General features: G+C 41.7%; 1 protein-coding gene across 4 annotated transcripts in view; it reads left to right on the forward strand.

Moving 5' to 3' along the window:
* The window catches only part of KLHL29 (kelch like family member 29), a 388,396-nt gene that overhangs the window by 119,620 nt on the left and 255,063 nt on the right, over positions 1-13,713 (forward strand). The gene's annotated exons all lie outside the window — the stretch shown is intronic.

Below are 13,713 nucleotides of genomic sequence, written 5' to 3' on the forward strand. Positions count from 1 at the left end.
CCCCACGGCAGTGCTCACAGCCCCAAGCCTGAGAGAACTCGAGAAGCATTTGCAAAATACTCTTGGGCGCGTGGTGTGACTTGGGGTATCTTGTGCAGGGCCAGGAGTTGAGCTCTATGGTCTATTCTATTTCTATGATTCTGTGATAAAAGGTGTTTAATGCTGGGGAGCAGCACAAAGTAACATTTAGCTGAGCAGCAGAGATCACTGTAGTCAGTCAGCTGCTGATGGAATTGGCGCAGCCGAAGTTCCCAACTGCCAGGTTGGAGGCTGTGTCCAGAGAAGAAGGTTGCAACATTGTGCAAAAAGGTCAGAGGAAGGCGTCAGCTGCTCTTGTTCAACATGGTTTTTATTAGTAGTAAATGTAGTTGATTATGTATTTTCTTTACTTAATCCCACAGAAAATCCCCCAAGCCAGGCCATGGGTTCAATATATTAGATGGTGTGTGCATGTGGAGTAAAACCAGCATTCAAGCTCCCTCCAAGTATCCCATGTGCTAGGTGTAATGCAGGAAAGATGGGCTGGGCATGGCCAAGGATGGCATGTGAGCTAAAGCAATCATTCCAAGGGATAAGCAGGAGCTAGTGCACGCCGTGTGTCAAATGGTCACATCTTCTGAGCGTGGCCCAAGTATTTTGAAAGGAGGGAGAGGTTTTGGTTTGTTGTGCCCTGGCACAAGCTGTTCTGTGAATGTTGCAGGAGTGTGGGTCAGATGAGTGGCATTAGAGTGCTGTGGTGAGGTGGTGAGGGTTGACATGGCTGATCAAAGGTGGGAGTCAGCATGCCAGGGGCACAGAGGGGATAACAGCCCGAAAGGGCATGGAGAGCCAAGATGCACACACTGATACAGAGGGGAGTGGGGAGGGCAAGCAGTCTGGGAACATAATCCCTGTGGCAGCCGTTTGAAGAGATCACCAGGCTGCTGCCTTGCAACCCTTGACCTTGATAAGGCTTGAGATTTCCAGTGAGGCTGCCCCAGTGACACAGCTGTAGCTGGGGAAGGAGACCTGGGGGGATGTTGTGACTTTCATAAATGAGCCAAGCCGCATGCGCTTGCATCCCAGAGAACATAAAAAAACTATTTAAAAATTGATGTGCATACATTAGACCTGTTCCCCAGCCTTTCTCCCCTACCTTGGGTTTCACAAGTACTGAGAAATCAGTATAGGATTACATTGAAGAGAAGGAACTAAAAACCACTTCAGCAGATCAGAAATAGCAGTATCACTTTCACAGCATTCGGACAAAATACACATAATTGACACAGCGAAGTGGTAGCATGAGCCTCGTTTTTAATGCATTTGGAGAAGGAACCTTGAGATACACTGGTGTGATACAGAGAGAGTAGACTTGTTAAAGCCAAAGCTGCATCCAGATTGCACAAACCAAATCTGACCCTATTCTTCCACAATGTCACACAGCTTTTACAGGAAAAAAAAAAAAAAAGTACTTTAAACACTGCCAAAAATTACTAGCATTTGTCTTCAGATTTCAAAGAAAATTAAACAGGTTGAGTTTTATTGTCCAGTTGTCTGGTAAAACCTGCAAGGAGGGTAAAGTGGGGTATACATTGAGTTTTACTTCTTCATTTGCTTTATTGTTTAGCTTTCAGTCTCATGTAAATATCAACCAGAGTGGCCATCCAAACCTCTGGGTACCCCTGATGTATGTTGTAATATATGGGAATGTTCCAGATACAAAGTAAAATGCTTATGAAAAGGCATGTAAGAATAGTTTGAGCCATGGTTTAGTTTTCATTTAAAGCAGATATTTTTAGTCTCTCTCGATGGCAGAAGCAGATAGCTAACCCATACTAGAAACTCTAAATGGATGCCTGTTGTAAATGGAAATTACTTCAAGAAAAGACCTTTTTAAAAGGTAAATTTTACATTTTTAATTAGTTATAAAACTAAAAGCTGATATGCAAGTATTGTCACCAAAGTAATTAAACTGGACTTCAAAAAAATTAGTTTAATTATAGTTGTGCAAGTTTCTGTACGGATGGCCCTAATTTCAGAATAAATATAGCCTGTATTGAGATAGTAAAAAGCCACTTTCCAAACAAAAAAAAAAAGATGTGGCAAATTTGGTTTTGGAATCTTAATGTGCACATACATTTGTATGGCAATAATACGGATGGGAGGTTGTTTATTTTCAAATAATTTTTTTTAATACTGGTTCTAATATATTACCTGAAAAACCCATTTCAGGCATTTGCAGTTTTACTCCCTTAGGTAGAATGTTACAAGCACAGAGAAAAACTCTCGGACCTCCTTGTCATTTTTTTTTCTCGGATTGTCACAAGTAAAAAGAGGAAAAGCAAAGGCTAGGCTTTATTAAAAATTAAAAAAAAAAAAAAGAAACAAAAAAGACTGAAATATATTGCATATCTTGCTTTGATGAAGTCCCAGACTCTTTCCTGGTGAAATTAAAGTGGATGTTATAAAATGCCTGGTAACTCTGCGCTTGCCCTGGTCTCTCTGTGTTTTCCAGACCCCACAGGCACTTTCCTCACAGCCTCTGCTTTTGGAAGGTTTCTTTCTGCCTGTTGGTGATAATATCAAGGAGAACTTCATAACACCTGAACACAGTTGTTTTGATTTTTTAATTTTTTTTCCTCCCTGAGGGTCTTGAGCTGCCTCTGCTTACCACAAATCTCCCGAAATCTCTGAAAATGAAGTTTTGTACTTCTGTATCCTAGTTTCTGGCTGTGTTTGCCCATAGCCATCCCAACATGTCTCTGACAAAGTGATCAGGGAACTCAAGTTAAATCTCTGGTTTTAGCACATCAAAACTCTGGTTTAAAGCACTGCTTCTGCTTTGGGTTAGGTGGTTTTGTTTGGTTTTTATTTTCTTAAAATGATCTTAAAAGCCCATTAGGTGGACTGACAGCTGTGGACAACCGAGGTGGGAAGGGAGGATGGTTTCTCTTTAGCTCCTCCTGGGCCAAGCTGCTAGGAAAGTATTCAACAAATGTTTTGGAAAGTTCCCTCTTTTGGCACCTGAAAAATCTCAGAAGGGAACTGTAATTCTCCTGCACAGCAGGAGTTAAAGCAATTAGCTCTTCTGTCTCTTAAATCTCCCTTGGGTTGTGAGATATTTAACATATAAGTACTGACCACATACGATGGCAGATATGATGGTGTGAAAGTAAAAATAATTCCTCAGGCAGTGACGTGACACACAGTGTGATGTCCAAAAAATACAGAGAACAACCAAATTATTTGTGTCAAGGGGAAGTTTCTATTTAAGCTGCAGGGAGCTGCCAGTGCCACCCTTGGTGCTGCCAGGATGTAGAGGAAGAAATGGTTGTAGTTAAGGTTGGTCTTTAATGCTTGTCTCCTCCCAACCTTTCACTAACTCGACCTCCAGTCATGAGTGGACAACAAAGAAGTATTAACTCTACAGTATGGAGAAAGAAGCTGAGAAAGAATTGAACTTCCTGGCTTTCAATGTGTCTTTCTAATTGTTGTTGTCCAGCTGAAGGAGTCAAAAGGGAAATTTCTACAGAAGTCCAGGGTCACTGAAGCCCTTGTTGGAACAACAAGGAGCTGCAAGTTTAAAATACCTCTTCAAGCCTGGCCCAACAAAGCGTCTACTGCCTTCAGTCTTTCTCTTGGAGAAAAAAAAATCCACATATATTTATAAATCTTTCAGTGGTATTTTAACACTTTTATTCTCAGTGCTTTTAGTATATGCTGCTTAAAATGGGCATGTGTGCAGCCGCATTATCCGCCGCCTGAATGACAAATGGTTTATCAAGCCCTGACAGAGCACCCGCTTCATGCTGAACGGAGCAAGGCAGCTGCAAGGACTCTGGCTTCAGAGAGATTAACTTCCAGATAGGAAAATAATAATAAACAACAGCCCATAAGCAAAGGACTAGAAAAGAGGAATCGAGACCATAAAGCGGAATCACAATGATCCGAACGGACAAAGGAAAGCGGATTTGTATATCTGAGCTTGAAATATGATAAATGAGTGGCAGATGAACGTTGCTAGGCTCCATGATCGCAGCGAGATCTGAGAGAGGGAGACGTGGGAAGGGCGCTGCAGGAGAGCTGCAAATCTGACAGCAGCCAGGGAGCAGGGAAAGAGGGGGAGACTTGGGTGGGGGTGAAGAGTGCAGGTCCCCAAAGGTGAGACGGGGGAGCTGCACCCTCGTGGAGGGTTTTGCAGGGGAGGGTGGCATGGTCTGAGCTCTGAGACGCCTGGCATATATGTCAGGGGGGCTTAAGGCTGGAAGAAAGGTGGTGAGAACATCCAGTTTAATAATTTAAGTTCTATAAAATTAACTGTTTTAGCACCTGAACTATGAACACCCCCAGGATTTTAAAAAGGGGCATTTAAAGGATATCTCGGAGTTCATGCTTTCACACTCAGATATTGGCATTCACATTTCTATTAGTATGTCATGATGCAACTTTTCTCCCTAATGGTGGAAATTTCTTTTGAACAATCTAAGTCTTGTGACATAAGATTCTGTTTGGACCTGGACATCTGGGTTACCTTGGGCAGTTAGATGAGTGATTGAAAGATACTGCTTACCTGATTATTCTGAAGAGTGGCTCCCAGACTGCTCCCTTGTTTTTAGGGTCCTTTATTGGTTGGGGGGACTTGTAGTTTGGGGTGTAGCAGGCCTTGAGTATCAGTGGTTATTCCCAAGGTTATACATGAGTGCAATCCCTACCCTGTGCTCCTCATAGTGATACTGAGTATCTTGTGCTGTAGCGTGCAAGAAAGTCTGCTCACGGAGAGCCAGGGAAGTTTTGAAAGTAGTGTCACATACCACCTGTTAACCTTCATAATCACTCTATTACATGCTATTATGACCTAAAAATCACCCTGTTACAGCAAAGATTTTGATGTTGTTCCATTGTGCCAGTGAATTAATTAGAAATAGTTAATGGAAATGCAGCTGGTAGCATCTGAGAGCTGAAGGAGCAGCATGGCCCAGTGGCTGGACTTGGATCTCAAACCTCTTGTGGCACTCTGTTCGTGACGTAGTTTGGGACTTGGGTAGGTCACTCACTCCCTGCCTCGATTTCTCTGTCTTGCCAAGATCATAATCTACCCTGCTTTTATGAACTATTCCGTGCTCTAGAGCTGAAAACTTTGCATCCTTACTATATTTGGAAGAAGAATGGAAATGCTAGTGGAGTGATTGTATTTATTTTCAAAGAATTTGATAAAGAACTACAATTCAGATACTTTGGAGTGAACGTGCCCTGGTTTTTGCACCTCTGCTATGAGATGGTATCACTCTTGGAGAAATGTATGGATAATAAAATACTGTGAAATGACACTATTGCCAAATGAGATTGTGATGAATAGAGCCTTGTAGTATTAAATCTATGGGTACTTTACATTGTTATGACAATAATAGTTTGCACTGTTGTAATAAGTTCCACTTCTTCTTTTAAAAAATAAATTTAGTTAGACTTAATGCATCTTGGAAAACATACCCTCCACTGAAATCAGATATACATCTCTTGGAATAAAATTGCTTTAAACATATATAAATGTACATTGTATGGCATATCACAGGCAGTTGTGAAATAAATGTTTATCAGTGTGCCTTATGTAAAAAGACTGCAAATACATGTTCCTTTTTGTAGTTCAGGTTTGACAAAGTCATTGCCATAAGTCTTTTGCTTTTAATAAACAAGATTACTTTGCAGCTGCTACTTAAAACTCTTTTATTAAAAAAAACCCAGGTACAAAGCCCTGCAGTGAGGGGCTGGGGGGTTATACAGAGCATTCTAGAGATTTTATTCTCCTTTCCCTAATTACAGATAAGGGGTGCCATGCTTACAGCTCAGCTTCGCAGGCCCTTGAAGGATTTTATGATTCTGCAGCTGCCAGTGCAGTTTGTTGAAAATCTTTCATTTTCATAACGGGAGCTGGGATGAGACTCTATTCCTAAACCGGCAGGATAAAAGTACTTTGACTTAATAGGTGCCATCCGTGTTAAAAGGATGATTTTGAAGATTATTAGCTGGCATGACTAAGATTTATGATGCAATCTGCTTTTTTCTCTTCCTTAGTACAGATAAGGGGGGTTATTATTGTTAGTAGAAATACCTATTAAAATAAACCCCATGAAGCAGTTTCAAGGATTTGATAAAAATGAATATAAAGTTGAAGCTCCCAGCTTATCTTTAACTCAAGTGATTTTCATGGGGTTATAACTCTTCTGGCATGGGATGAAGGAGCAGGAGTGTGATTTTTATCCTCACTCTACAATAGAAGGGAAAACCAGATTTTGTATTCCTTTCATTAGCACATTACTGCTCATTACTCCTCAAGTTCGCTTCTGCAAGGGAGAGTTAACAGAGATTGCAGGTAGGTGGGAGTGAGTTGGGAATTTGCATGAATGGCTCCTTTTCAGGTTGCAGACAGCAGTGTCTGAATGCCAGGTTCTGCGAGTAGTTTTAGGGAGAATCTTTCCTGCCAAAGTCATACTCAGAAGAGCTGGAGAAGCTACGGGTGGGAGAAGCTTTAAAACACACCCCACATGATGCTTTTTCCTGTCAAACATCTGGGTTTCAGGCTTCCAGTCCTGCCTGCTGAGTCACCTCATCCCTCTCTCCTACTTGTTGCTATCCTTTTACATCTAAACACTGCCAGGGCTTGATCTGTCAGTCCTGAGGAGTCGTCAGCAGCATCAGCTGGGGATTTTGGCCACACAGTGTGTTTTTATGTCTCTGTATGTGTCCATCCCAGGTAGAATGGGAGGGAAGGATACTGAATTTGCACAAGAACAATAAGACATGCTATTGATTCTTTCCTTAACTTCCCGGCTTTTATTTTTTTTTTTCATGCTTCTTAATCTAGGTTTCAAAGACAAATAAGCCACTTTTCATTCTTTTTTGCTTGTTTTTGGGGTGTGTGCATTTTGCTGTTGCTGGATTACTCACTCACAGCCTTGTATTCTGAAGTGATCTCCTATACAGCATCTAGTGAAACCAAATTGTTACTTTGATTTAACTAAAAGCTAAAATTTTTAGGTTTCCTTTTTTTGATGAAGGAAAATGTATCAGTGTGAGTGACTCAGAAAACATTCAGAAAATATCCTTGCTGAATATTAAAGGAATAATATATCATTTGTAGTTTTAGGATTTTTTTTCTTCAAATAATACCTAATTTTTTTTAAAAATTAAACTTTTTTTGCATTTATGGGCCTTTCTGATGATTTGGGGGATATTTGTAAAGTGCTGAGCGTTTTTAAAAAATATGTCTATTATTTGTGCTATCCAGATTTTAAATGCTGTTGACTTAGACAACTAATTAAATTAGTTTTGTAGCTTTCCTTCTGTGCTGAGTAAGATATATTTGCAGGTTGTACAGCTGAGCGTGATCTTCTGTCCCCAGCAATGCTGCATCTGCAAAAATATTATTTTGGCTTTTGGCTTCTTGTAGCCTGAAAACTTAACTTGGAGTATGGTGACATTGGTTTGACCAGTATTGGTTTTGCTTGGCAATGCATTTTTTTCTTTTTCAGGGAATTTTGTTTGTTTCTTTGTGTTCTGCATACTGCTGTTCAGGATTTACAAAAGCAAAGGAATTCTGCTCCCAAGGAACAAAAGACTTTGCATTGGTGGAAGAGCACGGGGATCATTCCTCAGCATTCAGATGCTGACTGAGAAAGGAGAGATTGTTACTAAAATTGAGTTTGAGTTTACCATCAGTCCCATGGCAGAGCACACTGGGTCCTCTGCAAGCAGGTTCTCCAGTGCAGGGATTCCTGTCTCGGCAGAGCTCTGGGTTTCTTGTTAAAAGCATCAAGACCTGGCTCTGTCCACTTTCTCAAAAGCCTTTTTGTGTCTTAGCCAGGTGGTGAGATGTTTTGGATTAAACTTCCAGCTGTTGGGTTGAAAGTTTCAGTGCCAGGTATGATCCAGTGATTTCTTGGAAGCTGGTGCAGTTTCCTCTCGGTAGTTTGGGCAGGGAGGTGTACGTGGCATTGGTCAAACAGGATACTTCAAGCAGCCCAGTGCCAAGACTTTCATTCTCACTTCCTTCATATTTATTAAAAATGACTAGAAGGAAGTTCAGAACTTTTGTATCTGAGATTTGCTACATCTAATATGGTTGTCAGACAACTAAGAAAAAAGTCACTGGCTAATGAGTCTTAATTGTAACAAAACATCAAATCATTGTCACTTCTGCTGCAGTAAATGGCATTCATTAAATTAATCCACTCCATTACAGAAGTATTTTGCAGAGAATACCATGACCCAACTGCTTCTGTAACAGTAATAAGCTGAACATATCACTGTGGCCCTATTAGGTATATTAGAAAGCAGTTTGAAGCATGGCTGCATGACCTGGAGCAACATCAGGAGGTCTCAGGTAGCATGTTTGAAAAAATAAGCTGCCTTAATTAGAGACAGGACCAAAGCAGAGCCTAGATGTGAACATTCCTGTAGCTTAGCACAGCAGGAAATCAAAAGCTGGATCGAGAACCTCTTTGGCTTCATTTGCAGAGCAGCACAAGCCAAAAGAAAACTTAGACCTTGAACTGGGAACAGGGAATTTAGAAATCTGAATATTGCTTCTTTTTCTTCACTCAAATGATTCCCTTTTAACTTTGGAGCTAAACCCACCGTGCCGTCTCTCCCCTTTTCACCCAGTATCAGAAAACAGAGAACTGCATCATTCCCCAGCACCGCTTTTACAACGCTGCCATCAGAAATTTCTGGCAGGAGTTGCTTTGACTTTTAGCTGCATTCAATTTCATACCATATGTGTACATACACCCAAGGATGATATAGCGCCTTTGTAGCTGGGGAATGGCCTGCTTTATTAAACATCCCCCTTGCCAAGGGGGAAATTGAGCAGCCACAGTAAACACAGATGCAGGGAGGGTGGAGCAGTCCGAGCGGTGTCGCAGCGCATTGTACCTGAGGAAAAGCGTCAGCCCTAATTGGCGCTGAGCGCAGCCCACCTACTTAGCGAGAGAGGCTGCCAAGAGCAAATTGCCCCGGTGCTCTGTGCGCCGTGCTGCCTTCCCATTGAATGCACTCAAATGGAAGGCTTTTGCCTTCATTTTCAAAACTCTCCATGTGTTGGCAAAACGCTGTCTTGGGGAGAGGCTTTCTGTCTAGAATAAAAACCTCCTGAGGATGCGTTCCCTACTTTGCCTCCTCCGAGGGTGGTGCCACTCCAATTCTTCTCGAAATTTGAAGATGACTGCGGGGGAGGAAGGGGGGTGTATTTGTTTTGGAAAGAGGGGATTTATTTATTTTTTTTCTGGGAAAACACATTTTGGCCCAGGAAGAATGAGCAAAATGACAATCTGTCTTGGAGCTCTTAAGCTACTAAGCACAACATTCGGTGCTTATATGTTGTCACATTGCCAGCAGCGGGTATGCAGAGGCAGTGCAGAAGAGAATAAATTATTGTATGCCATCCTTAAAACAATTCTTTTGAGAGCCAATGCTTTGTTTTTACTTAAAAATTCATAATCCCCTGTTTTGGCCCTTCTTTTGCACCCAAGCACTGAGATGTGGCAGGGATGCTCCTGGAACAGACTGCACTGTGGGATTAACTCCATGAATTCCATCACAAATAGAAATGGTTGGTCGATTGGCAGGTTTTCCTGCTGGTTGCTTACATTTTCCCTTCTAAGCTAATAAAATTAATTGTCCAAAACTAAAGTCCCCTATGAGGGGTTGGCTGTAGACAGCTGAATTGGAACAGAATGGGGTTGCTGGTTCTCTTAAAGGTTTCTGCTCAATACCTTATTTAGGAAGGAACTTCTTTTGCCCCTGGTTTTTGGATGAAACTATGCTTAGAAACTTAATAAATTATAAGCTTGTCACTTCCATTTCATCACTGCTACATTCCCACCTGCTTCTTCACTTCAGTTTGCTCCTCTCTACATCTGAGAATAGGTCATGAGTCCTTTGTTTCTTTTTAATGGTGTGAGCTTGCCAAACTCTTGGTACGTTGGGGCATTCTTGCTCACCTAATGATTTCACTTAGGGATTTTAAGTTGGATAAAACAAGGTCAAAAAGGTATGCGTACATAAGTAAAGAAAGTTTTGCAAACCACCTATTTGAGTCCATCTTGTTTGAGGACTGGGGAAGGTCTTGGAGGAATTCTTTCTTGGACATGAAACAAAGAGAGAAAGGAACCTGGATGTGATAGAAGGGAAGGTGATGAGTAGAAATGTGAGATGTGGTGAGAATAAAGAGGAAGAATTGATTGAAAGATTGATTAACACTGGGGGAGCAAATTTGAAAGGGCATCAGGGGGCTGCAGAGTCCTGGGTTTAAGCTGCATCTGAAGGTAGGTTGTGTCTCCTTCACCCTCCCAGCCTTCCTCCAGTCTAACTTGGGATCTCCTTTTCTGAGTTTTTCTCAAGCCTTTCCTGTCACTCTGGGGACCCAGTGCTGCCAGAGTGGAGAGCCCTGAGCTATGCCCAGGTCATGGCATTGGAGGGGTGAAAGGATGGGCACAGTACCTTTTAGAAGGCTTGTAGGGCCAGCGAGTATGATAGTCAAGTTTTTTTGGCTGCTTCAGAAAGACAGTGGTTCAAGATTTAAAAAAGGCAGTAACAGCAAATTGTGTTTTGTACATTCCTAAAAAGGACTTTAATCCAGTGGTGTGTGGTATTTCCCTAGTTGTGACAACTGTGTCGTTGTTTTTCTCATTAGAAAAAAAACCAAAACCACAGTGACTTCATGAGTAAGGTTTGGCTTTCCCTCCACAAGGAATTCAGTCTTGGCCATTTTGCTAAGTGTATTAAAATGCACAAGAAAATTGTTGTTTCTTTTTTCTTCCATATGTTCATTACTGCCACAATATGACTTTGTGCAGACTTTACTGTAACCTGTACTTTAGCTGGTCAATGTAATTTATAACAGAAAAGCTACATATTATAATGCCAGAGCTTTCATAATATGTGTGTGTTGCCTTCACTCTGCTCTTTCATGGTAGTGCTACAAAATATTTTACCAGAACAAGTGTAAATCCTATAATCTTCAAAATTAAATGGGGGGAAAAAAAACAAACCACCAAAGCTGGAAGGCAGAAGCCTGTACCTCGTGCAGTAGCGGAGCCTGGGGTTGCCTGAGGAAGGTAATGGCAGGCTTGCTGAATTGCAGAAACTCCAGTGCCCTCTCTCAGGAGCTTTGGCTGAGATGTGGGTGTTGGTTAAACCTGCCCAAAAGCTCTGTTAGAGCATGATGGGGACATGGTGTTCATCTGCCATGTCCTTGGTTGTTTTTCTCATGTCTCTCTAGCAAACTCCAGTGCTCTGTTGAGCTGAACCTGCAGTGACATTGAGCTGAAACTGCAGTGACGTAGGACATCTGAAAGAGCAGAGAATTATACCCACTCCTTGTCTTGGGTCTAAAGCTGGAGTTAAAAGCCAGCAGCACCACCTGAAAGAGAGCTTTAGCCCTAGTGCTGAGCATGGCCGTGCTGGGCTCATCGGCATCCGGTTTCTGGCATGAAAAGTCTGAGCCCAGCAGATTTCTGTAATGCCTTGTGCTTCAGTTGTGTGGGGAGCCAAAGCTGGAAACCAGATCCCTCAGCAGGATGTGTTACCTCCCCTTGGTGTCAACCCAAAGCATCCCTGTGTTTTGGAGTGACATGACACCAGAGGATTTGGGCAGTGGTACCTCATTAGGGAATTTCCAGCAATCCTGCAGTGATAAATGGGCAAATGATGTTCCCTTTGGTTTATGCAACAGCAGGACACTGGGCACCTAAATAGCTTTGTTAGCAATAATGTGGCTTCCTGCAGACTCTGAGGTACATGAGCCTAGAGGGATTTTGCACATGTTTAAATTGGATATAATGTCTGACCTCTGCTCTCTCTACCTGAGGACATCTTCTAGTTTTGATCCATATTTTTTCCATCCTCATCTCACCAGCTGAAGAGGAGGGATAATAACATTCTTGACCTCAGAAGATTTTGTCACTTTTAAACAGGTACCAAGGGTGTTTGAATCTGGTGGCACTGGAGAAGTGTAAACAGTGAGACAGAACCCAACGGCACAGAGGAGGCAGTTGTGCAATATGCAGATTTATTTTTTGTTTATGTCTGGCTCCTACCATTACAATGTTTCTCTAAAATTCTGAGTGTGTTTTGTGTACTGTTGATCTTGCACATGTGCCTGCATTTCACAAAAGAATTAAAGAGATCCAGTGTAATGCCAGGAGCACATCCCCCATGTGAGTGGTACTGCAGACTCCCGTGCCGTTTCCCACGTGTGTTAGGAAAGGATGCTCTGGCACTCACTGTCACAGTATCTGAGGCTGGATTTGGCTTTCCATTCAGCCAACAGATGATGTTTCCAAAAAAGAAACTTCTACAAAATGGGGAGTCTCTGGGAGATAATTATGTGGTTGTATAAATAATGAGTGAGATATGATCTGCTAGCTCTATAGTCACATCCACGGAGAGAAGAGATGAGCTTTCTTCGAGGGCAGTGGAGTTATCTCAGCTCAATTAAATGGACGTATAGTACCAGCCTGACACTGAACATTTGTTCCCATAGGAGCCTGTTAAAGGGAAATACAGTTAGTGTTGCATACAGCCTGTGTTTAGACCTCCTGCTTAGATTATGAAAAATGTTAAAGCTAAAAAAAAACACCCTCATTATTTGAGTTCCAAAAGCTGCCTGGCTCCTGCACACTCCCTGCAGCAGGGCACACCTTTCGCACTGCCCGATTAGCTCTGTGTTATCTAGTTGCAAATGCCTGGCTTCACTATTCCTGTACTTTATTTTAAAAGGCTTTTGCTGTGTGCAATTGAATGTACTGTAATCTTCTTATCAAATACCGAAGCTCTTTAGTGATGCCATTTTGAAATGTACTTTGGTTTTTAAATTGCAAATTCTTCTCTGGCTGGAAGGTCTCTGTTCTTGGTTTAGGCAGTGTTTGTGAATGTTTTTGTGTGTGTGTGTGTGTGTGTGTGTGTGTGTGTGTGTGTGTGCGCGCAATTGGCTGTATATAAATGCCTGAAACATGCTGACCCCTTTCCTGATAATGTCCAATTGTGGGTTTCCCTCTAAAACACTGGAAAGGGAAGACAAAGCTTCTGGGTAGGGTTACAAACCTGGTAGCTGCCCTCCTGGGTAATTTGGGGGTGCTTTTCCTGTGTTTTTTTGGTTGTTGTTGTGTTTAGAACCTCCAAAGAGCTAAGTTCTCTCCGAACAAGGATCCTCATTATTATTTATATTATTTTAAGTGAAAGAACAAGGCTGGTCTAGTTTTGAGTACAGAACTGAAAATCTGAGCTCATATATTCTGGTCTCACATCTGTCAGTAACTTGTGATGTGACTTGAAACAAAATCACTTAACCTGTGAGTCTCTTTCCCTACCTGTAAAATGGGGTTGAGAGTAAGAGGGATACCATAAGCATTAAATATTTAATGTTTGTAAAGTGCTTTGAAGACAAAGAGTGCCACATAAATGCTTATCATTGTCTTAAAATACAATGAACTGGGTAACCTTGTGTGGGAAGAATTTGCTAGAAACTGTAACTCTACAAATGAGGACCAAAGCAGGAGAAGAAAGGACATCTTGCAAAATTGAGTATTAAGAATTTTTTACAAAATGCACTGGAGAGTTTGTCTCTAAAGAATTAGCAGAGGCAGTCTTCAGGAACATTGAAAATACTTTCAGAACATCATAGGATTCAGCAAACAAAGTTGGACTTCCCTGCTAATAAAGAAGAAACTAAAGTTCTCA

Source organism: Haemorhous mexicanus, chromosome 3 (genome assembly GCF_027477595.1).
Source record: "Haemorhous mexicanus isolate bHaeMex1 chromosome 3, bHaeMex1.pri, whole genome shotgun sequence".
NCBI lineage: Eukaryota > Metazoa > Chordata > Aves > Passeriformes > Fringillidae > Haemorhous > Haemorhous mexicanus.